Raw genomic sequence first — 8,659 nt, 5'->3', positions numbered from 1 at the left:
ATGCAGATATTTGAATTTTTAACCTTTTGGTCGAGTATATATATTCCATGTCAATTGAACTATACTCGTGTTGATAGTTCATATCTATGTCTAGATCAACCTATTAACAATCTATTTAAAAATTATACAAAATAAAAATAAAAAATATCACAAAAAATTAAGGGTTTTTTTTTAAATGTATTAATGCTAAGTGGTAAAAAATAAAAATAAATAAATAAATTTTAATTTAAAAGATTATTTATAAGGAAAATAAACCCATTTTTTTAATAATTAAAGTGAATCTAATTATTGAGTGAAGAAATGATTCCACCAATGAAAACTAAGGGCTTATGATGTGATGGCAATCTTTTTCAGGAAGACAAAAATTACCAAAAAACCCTTCAATTAATTTTAAAGCTATTTTTTAAAATAATAATATAAAATAAAGCATCATTTTCAATTTATCATATGGTTTTGAAAGGGACATGAAATTCATAGGAAACTTTATACTAAAAGAGGCATTAAAATAAATTTGTAAATTGGAGTAACCAAAGGTTTAGAATCTTCCATCATTTCATCTATAATTCTCTGTTCCTTTAGAGGCTTTCAAGAGTATTTTTCACGAAACTTTCATGTTCTTTTAGGGTTTTGCATTTTTTAATAATATGATACCTAATAATCCCGACATTCTCTTGTATTTTCTACAATATAGTCACGTTATTTACTTCTCGTTGTCTCTTGCGAGGTCAGCCTACAGACCCACAAGTCATTTCAACATGTTTTTGTTGGATGATGAAAATCCCACATCCCACATCGGCTAATTTAGGGAATGATCATCAGTTTATAATCAAATAATACTCTCTCCATTGGTACGAGGCCTTTTGGGGAAAACCAAAACAAAACCACGAGAGCTTATGCTCAAAGTAGACAATATCATACTATTGTGGCGAGTCGTGTTCGTCTAACAGAGTCTCGATTAAGGGGAGGTGTTGAGTTTTAGATACTCTATCTTATTTAATAAGTTATTGAATAATGATTTTAAAATATAATAAGGTCACATGCTAATGATAAGATTTGGAATTTTAAAAAAAAAAAAATTAAAAAAGAGAGTGAAAAGGTCATCAAATCTTGGGAAATATTATCTTTTAATATAGTTTTTTATAATTGTTTGGAATAATAATGATGTAACGTTACATGGAACGAATTTTAAAATATGGTTTTATTACATTTGAAATTAGGTGGAAAGTGCTTTCACACCTAATAGATCATGTTTTAAAAGTTTGGGCACGTCGAAATTAAAAAATTAATAAATTTGATTCGATTTTGAAATGTTAGTAATTACAGTCGGGTTTTCAGCGTCGTTAGTAACATTTCATTGGGCAAAGGCTCGATCGGAAGAATGAGTAAGTTGAACCCGTTAAAGAATAAATAGAATGAGCTTAAGATTCACTAAAAGATTAGAGCTTTACAGGTGCAATGAACGAACCAAACTAGTTAGTTGATGAACCATCAATTTTTGTAGTAATTTGGACTAGGTAGAATCGAATTGGTTCGGTTCTATCTTTTTGTGAGATCCCACATCGGTTGGAGAGAGAAACAAAACATTTCTTATAAGGGTGTGGAAACCTCTCCGTAACGGACTGCATTTTAAAACTATGAGACTTTTGGCGATACATAGCGGGCCAAAATGGACAATATCTGCTAGCGGTGAATTTGGGCTATTACAGATGGTATCAGAGGTAGACAACAAGCAGTGTGACAACGATGACACCGGGCCCCTTAGGGGAGTAGATTGTGAGATCTCACATCGGTTGGAGAGAAGATTAAAACATTCCGGATAAAGATGTGGAAATCTCTTTCTAGCAGACGCGTTTTAAAAACTTTGAAGGAATACCCGAAAGAAAAAAACCCAAAGTGTATATATATATTGTGATTTAATATTTTAATTCAAAATTATTATTTGTACAAAGTTGGTAAAAAAGCAATCTTGTAGGATAGACCTTATCCAAATAGAATTCTTTTATTTATTTTTTTTAATAATAATAATTTATTTTTTCATTCATGAAAATTTTTAACCATGACTTGGTCACATACATTGGAGTAATAAAAAAAATAAAAAGTAAAAGGGTAAAATTTGTATCAAATTTGGTTTTTACCTTTCTTTTTTACCGCCAATGATTTATCCAAATTTTAGAAAAGAAATTTGAAATCATTGAAGGGGGTGGAAATTTTTATTATGAATTTAAATTATTTCAATCTTTTCTTCTCAATCAAGCCATTGAAAATTTTGTAATATGAATGGATTTTGCGCGTTATTTAACTTGATTTTTTGTGTCTCGAGTTTCGATCTCATTACAAGAAGCGTTGAGTCGGTCTTCTGAAATGACATTTATTCAAATTTATTAAGAAACGATACCTCGTAAATTCTCATTGCTTTATTTTTGGTTTCACATAAAGGGTCTCGTGTTAATGAAGATGCTTTTCATCTAGCCGATTCGAGACTTTGGTTACTGTGAGATCCTATATTGGTTGGACGGTATCATTTCACATTTGGGTTTTGATTGTTACAAATGATATTAGAGCGAGACACTGAACGGTGTGCAAACGAGGACGTTGACCCTCAATGGGAGTAGATTGTGAGATCACACGTTGGTTGGAGAGGGGAACGAAGGATTTCTTATAAGAGTGTGTAAACCTCTTCTTAGTAGACTTGTTTTAAAATCGTGAGGCTGACAACAATACGTAACGAGCCAAAACGGACAGTATTTGCTAGTAGTGGGTTTGAGCTGTTACAGTTGCATTCCCAGTAATTCTCTCACCGAACTTGAATCATCGAGTCTTTCCTTAAACAATCATCAATTTTTCAAACTAAAAATTCATGTTAACTCTTCTTCCACGGAGAACATCATCAGGTCGATAAACCTCAACCGTGCATCTCCAAATAACTACATCATTTAAGGTTCACATGACGAATTCTTTACTCGACACCGAAAATTTCTAGTAACATCGCTAAGTTAGTGACATGACTTAAATTCCTTATTTTCTCGTATCTTTGACCGAGTCTACAAATGCGACAAATTATGAAAGCAAAGGCTAATTTTTTAAATTTTGGTTCATATTTTGAGACATTGAATAAAGCTTAATTTTCAAAAAAAATATAAAAATAAAATAAAATCTTAAATTTTTTAATATAATTAAAATTTAAAATAGACTATTAATATATAATTTAAAATTTAAAAATCTATTAATCATCCAAACGCCACGTGGCCAAAACAATTAATAAATATTCCACACAAAGATTCCAAATATGGGGGCCGAAATCTACCGAGAATAAATAAGTATTTTCAATTTTTTTAAAAAAATGAGGCAGGAAATATCCACGTGGGAAACGTGACGTGTGAAGTCGGTGACGAGTCATTTGATATGGCGTTCCGCGTTCACATTTATTAATCCACGTGTTTGTTAAATATCCTTAATTTATAATTAAATTATAAGTTGAGTGTACATATATTTAATTTACCAACTTTTTAAAATATTAAATAAGTATTTGAATTCTTAATTTTATATTTATAATATAAAATTGTTGTATAAATTTAAATTTTTAAAAATTAATTCATCTATATTAAATATATATATATATAATTATAAATTTTTATTTTATTTTTCTTTTTATTTGTATTAACTTCAAAAATATTCTTCAACTTTTATAGGCATTTCTTTAGTTATCATGGTGGAGCTTCATCAGTTTTAGATGGAAAACGACTCTTTGATTTAAGCTCTCTCGAGGGATTACCACACACCGTCTAAGCTTTATTAGAGGCTTTATTCAGGTCCCGAGAGTCTCCAATAACGTCGCCCCATTCTCGCAATTCATGCTCGAGGACGTTTTGGGAACGAAATTTAGTTTAAAGTCGACCTCGGGCTCTTGATGCCTTTCGCATTATTGCATTCTGTTCTTGACTTTGTTGTTTCGTTCTTATCTAGGCAGTCAAACAATGATTTAATGGATATATTTAATCACCAAATTTTTATTATTTTTAATTCAATTAGAGATTTAAAAAAATATATTTTAATTTATCTATTAAACTATATTTTAACAAAGATCATTGAAAATATCTAAAGTTTGTTTAATATTGGTTTTTATATAAATATTTATTATCCAATTATTTTATGACATAAATCAGTCGTCATTATTACATAATTTGGAAAAAATAAAATTATTTTTAAAAATCCAAAAGTCTTTTTTATTTAATACATAGGATAATATTTTATGACTAATTCAATTGAAGATGTGATGACTAAATTGATGCCAAATAAATGTGACCACAAATTAGTCAAACTCCAAAGAAGTCCAAATTATTAAATATTCTCACTTTAATTTTCATTTTATATATATATATATATAAAAATTATATATAACCATAGATATTTTTAATTACTTTCTTTTTAAAAAAAATATTTATATGGGGGCAAAAAAATTAATTATTTGTTCCCTTTTTGCCATTATGGGCTCATACGATGGCATTAAGTTGGGCTTGGGCTTGGGCTTGGGCTCCATCGATTCGGTCGTTTTAGTCAGACCCAATTATGGATTTCTGACCTCTTTTTCCATAGGGCCCTCTTATCTCTTCCTTCTCCGAGCTCGGGTTATGGAAGAAGGAACCGAGAAGAAAGTATCAGTAATAACAGGTTTTATTATGGGACAGTTCATGATGTTCATATCGATCTATTATGCGCCTCTGCATCTAGCATTGGGTAAACCTCATACAATAACTGTTCTAGCTCTATGGTATCTTTTGTTTCATTTCTTCTGGCTATTTATTAGAGGTGTTCAAATGATTCGATAATTCGATTAATTTGGACTATTGAAATCCAAACTATAAAAAGTGAGTTAGGTTAGTTTTTTTTTCTTTAGTTCGGGTTGGATTGAATTTAAGGAAAATAAAAAATTGGGTTCGGTTTGTGGGTCAGACATTTTTTTGTTAGGTAAATCCCACTGACCTAACAAATAGAGTTGTTACCCAAATCAACCCTACCCTACTTTTTTAAAAAAAATTAAGAATATTTAACGTTTGTAACTCATGTTAATGATAGGTCGTGACTTGTAAATATTTGATATTTGAACTTTATGAGGTTTTAATTATTAATATAACATATATCGTTCACAAGTAACATTTTCTAAAATAATAATAGAACAACTCAACCCAACCCAAAAAGAGAGAACTAAATTGTGAATTCTATTCGGGTTGCTCGGGTGTGAGATCCCACATCGATTGAGAGAGGAACGAAGCATTCCTTATAGAGGGTGTGGAAACCTCTCTCTAGCAAACTCGTTTTAAAACTGTTAGACTGACGACGATACGTAAGAGCCAAAATGGATAATATCTATTAGCAATGGGTTTGAGCCATTACAAATGGTATCAAAGCTAGTCACCAAGTGGTGTGCAAGTGTGGATGCTGGGCCCTCAAGGGGATGAATTGTGAGATCCTACATCAGTTGCAGAGGGAAACGAAACATTCCTTATAAGGGTGTGGAAACCTCTCCTTAGCATACACGTTTTAAAACCATGAGACTGACGACAATACGTAATGAGCTAAAACGGACAATATCTGTTAGCGGTAGGCTTGAGCCATTACATCAGGTCACCAACCCAATCAACCTAAAATTTTGAGTTGTCTAAAAGAATTTTCCAATTCTACCCATATAAACAAATAGATAAAATAATAAATATTAATTACGAGACTTTAAAACATAAATTCTAACCTACAAACTCGAGCTTATTAAAACTGTAACTCAAACATCTTTTAAATAATTCAAATTTTATCGAGCGCCACGACAATAATGAAATAAATAAATAAATAATAATTATAAGGGAAAAAGCACGTGAGAAGCACGGGATTGCTTCAAACTCATGCTACAATAAATAGTGTGGGGGTAAAGAAGTCTTTGCCTCAAAGCTAAATATGAATTATTTAATTAATTAATTTATTTATTTTTGTTTATTTCAAAATCAATTGGATTGGGATTGCGGGAAGTGCACCCTTTCATGTGCCCATTGCTTCTAATATAATATATCAATCTTTTTTTTTTTTTTTTTTTATAATAGATATAAGATTTTGAATGTTCGATGGAATTTCGATGTCTATATCGATAAAAATGTTCGAGATCTCGATCTCTGTAGCTGTGCATATGAAAATATCAATAACTTATTGGACGTATTTGTTCATGAAAAAAAAAAGGACGTGATATTTTTTTTTGTTGAGTCGACCTTAACAACTCGAAAATAAGTTTACAGTTTAACCAATGTTATTACGAAAATTAAGAATATGTGATATTTGTAACCAATGTTAGCGAGGATTGGGCTGTGAACTCTATTTGACTTATTTGAGTGTGAGATCCTACGTCGTTGGAAAACGAAATGGAACATTTTTTTTATAAGAGTGTGAAAACTACTCTCTAATAGACGCGTTTTTAAACTGTAAAGCTGGCGCTGGTACGTAATAGGTCAAACCAGATAATATTTGGGACACCCATCTCGGGAACTTAAAAAGGAGGATTTTATATTTTTATATTTTTATATTAAAATAATTTGACGAGGATAAGCGAGATTAGGAACTTCTCCTTTTTTAAATAACTCTGTCAAAATTTATAAATAAAAATATATACGTGATCTAATAATTAAATCAACTCGATTTGGTCGTGTCCATTCGTCCGACTCAAAAATAGGGTTATAATCCAATTATATACTTTTAAAAAGATTAAGAATACTTAAGATTATAAGAGATGTTAGTGATGAGTTCAACAGGTTAATGTCACTGCTAGTCGATATTGTCCGTTTTGGCCTATTATGTATCGTCGTTAGTCTCACGGTTTTAAAACGCGTCTGCTAGGGAGAGATTTTCAGACTCTTGTAAAGGGTGTTTTGTTCTCCTCCCCAACTATTATGGGATATCACAATTCACCCCATTTAGGGTCCAGCGTCTTTGCCGACACTCATTCCTTTCTCCAATTGATGTGGGACCCCTATCAAATCCACCTCCTTTTGGGGCTAGCGTGCTAGTAGATATTGTCCGTCTTGGCTCGTTATATATCGCCGTTAGCCTCATGGTTTTAAAACGCGTCTGTTAAGGAGAGGTTTCCACGCCCTTATAAAGGGTGTTTTGTTCTCCTCCCCAACTTATGTGAGATTTTGTTCTTCTCCCCAACTGGTGTGGGATATCACAATTCACTCCCTTCAGGACCCAGCGTCCTCACTGGCACTTGTTCCTTTCTCCACTCGATGTGGGACTCCCAACAAATTCACCCCCTTTTAGGGCCCAGCGTGCTAGTAGATATTGTCTGCTTTTGCTCGTTACGAATCGTTGTTAGCCTCACGATTTTAAAACATGTCTGTTAGGGAGAGGTTTCCACACCCTTATAAACGGTGTTTCATTCTCCTCCCCAACTCGTATGAGATTTTGTTCTCCTCCCCAACTGCGGTGGTATATCACAATTCACCCCCTTTAGGGTCCAGCGTCCTTGTTGGCACTCGTTCTTTTCTCCAATCGATGTAGAACCCCCATCAAATTCACCTCCCTTCGAGGCCTAACGTCCTTGCTAGCATACCGCTTCGTGTCTACCCCTCTTTCGGGAAACAACCTCCTTGCGGGCACATTGCCCGGTGTCTGGCTTTGATACCATTTGTAATAGCCCAATGCCACCGCTAGAAGATATTGTCCGCTTTGACCCATTACGTATCGCTATCAGCCTCACAATTTTAAAATGTGTTTGCTATGGAGAGGTTTCCGCACCCTTATAAAGGGGTGTTTCGTTCTGTTCCCCAACCAATAAGGAATATCACAAGAACTTTACGATAATTTAATTATTAATATAACATAGTAAAAAACTGTATTATAATATTTGTTGTTTTTAGTAATAATTAATATGATACACGTCACTCTTTTGGACCACCGCCCTACAAATTAAGGGCCCTCATCCAAGTTGGGGTCATGGCTTTTAATTCTACAACCTAACCCTATTCACATGTAAATATTTATGATTTATAAATTATTTTCAATAATTTCATAGCTTAATTAATACAACAACTCCCAAATATTCTTTTTTATTATTATTTTTATTTTTTAATACCCTAATTTCTTAATATTTAAATTAATTTATGTATCAAATTACTAATTATACAAACGTACGAAGATATGCAAGCTCCGAGATCACAAATGCTAAGATTTCAAATCATGATTTTATCGCGAGAATTTGAGCTGAGCTTGAACTGTTATAATGTCTGTAAATATCAAATATTTAAATCTCTCCGTCTTTCTCAATCTTTCTAATAAAAATCTATAAATTAAATTAGGATAGAATTAAATAATAATAATACGCTAATTAATAAAAATATATTTAAACTTTATATTTTCTCTTTAAAATATCTATAAATTTAAAAAAATTTAATAATATTATTAAACTTTAAAAATAAATAAAAAAACTTCAAATATACCGTTAAAAGGTTTAAAAAATACTCTTAAAATTAATTTTTTTTTATTAATATCTTAGACTTTTGATTTCTTTTTTTAAAATCCGAATTATAGGTAAAAATATTTTAAATTTTTTTATAAAAATTTAAGACGATATTAATATTATTATTTAAAAATTTATAGATATTTTTTAAACATGGTACTAATGGTT

Source organism: Cucurbita moschata, unplaced genomic scaffold, assembly GCF_002738365.1.
Source record: "Cucurbita moschata cultivar Rifu unplaced genomic scaffold, Cmos_1.0 Cmo_Scf00005, whole genome shotgun sequence".
Taxonomy (NCBI): Eukaryota; Viridiplantae; Streptophyta; class Magnoliopsida; order Cucurbitales; family Cucurbitaceae; genus Cucurbita; species Cucurbita moschata.
This window is presented reverse-complemented; position numbering follows the sequence as displayed.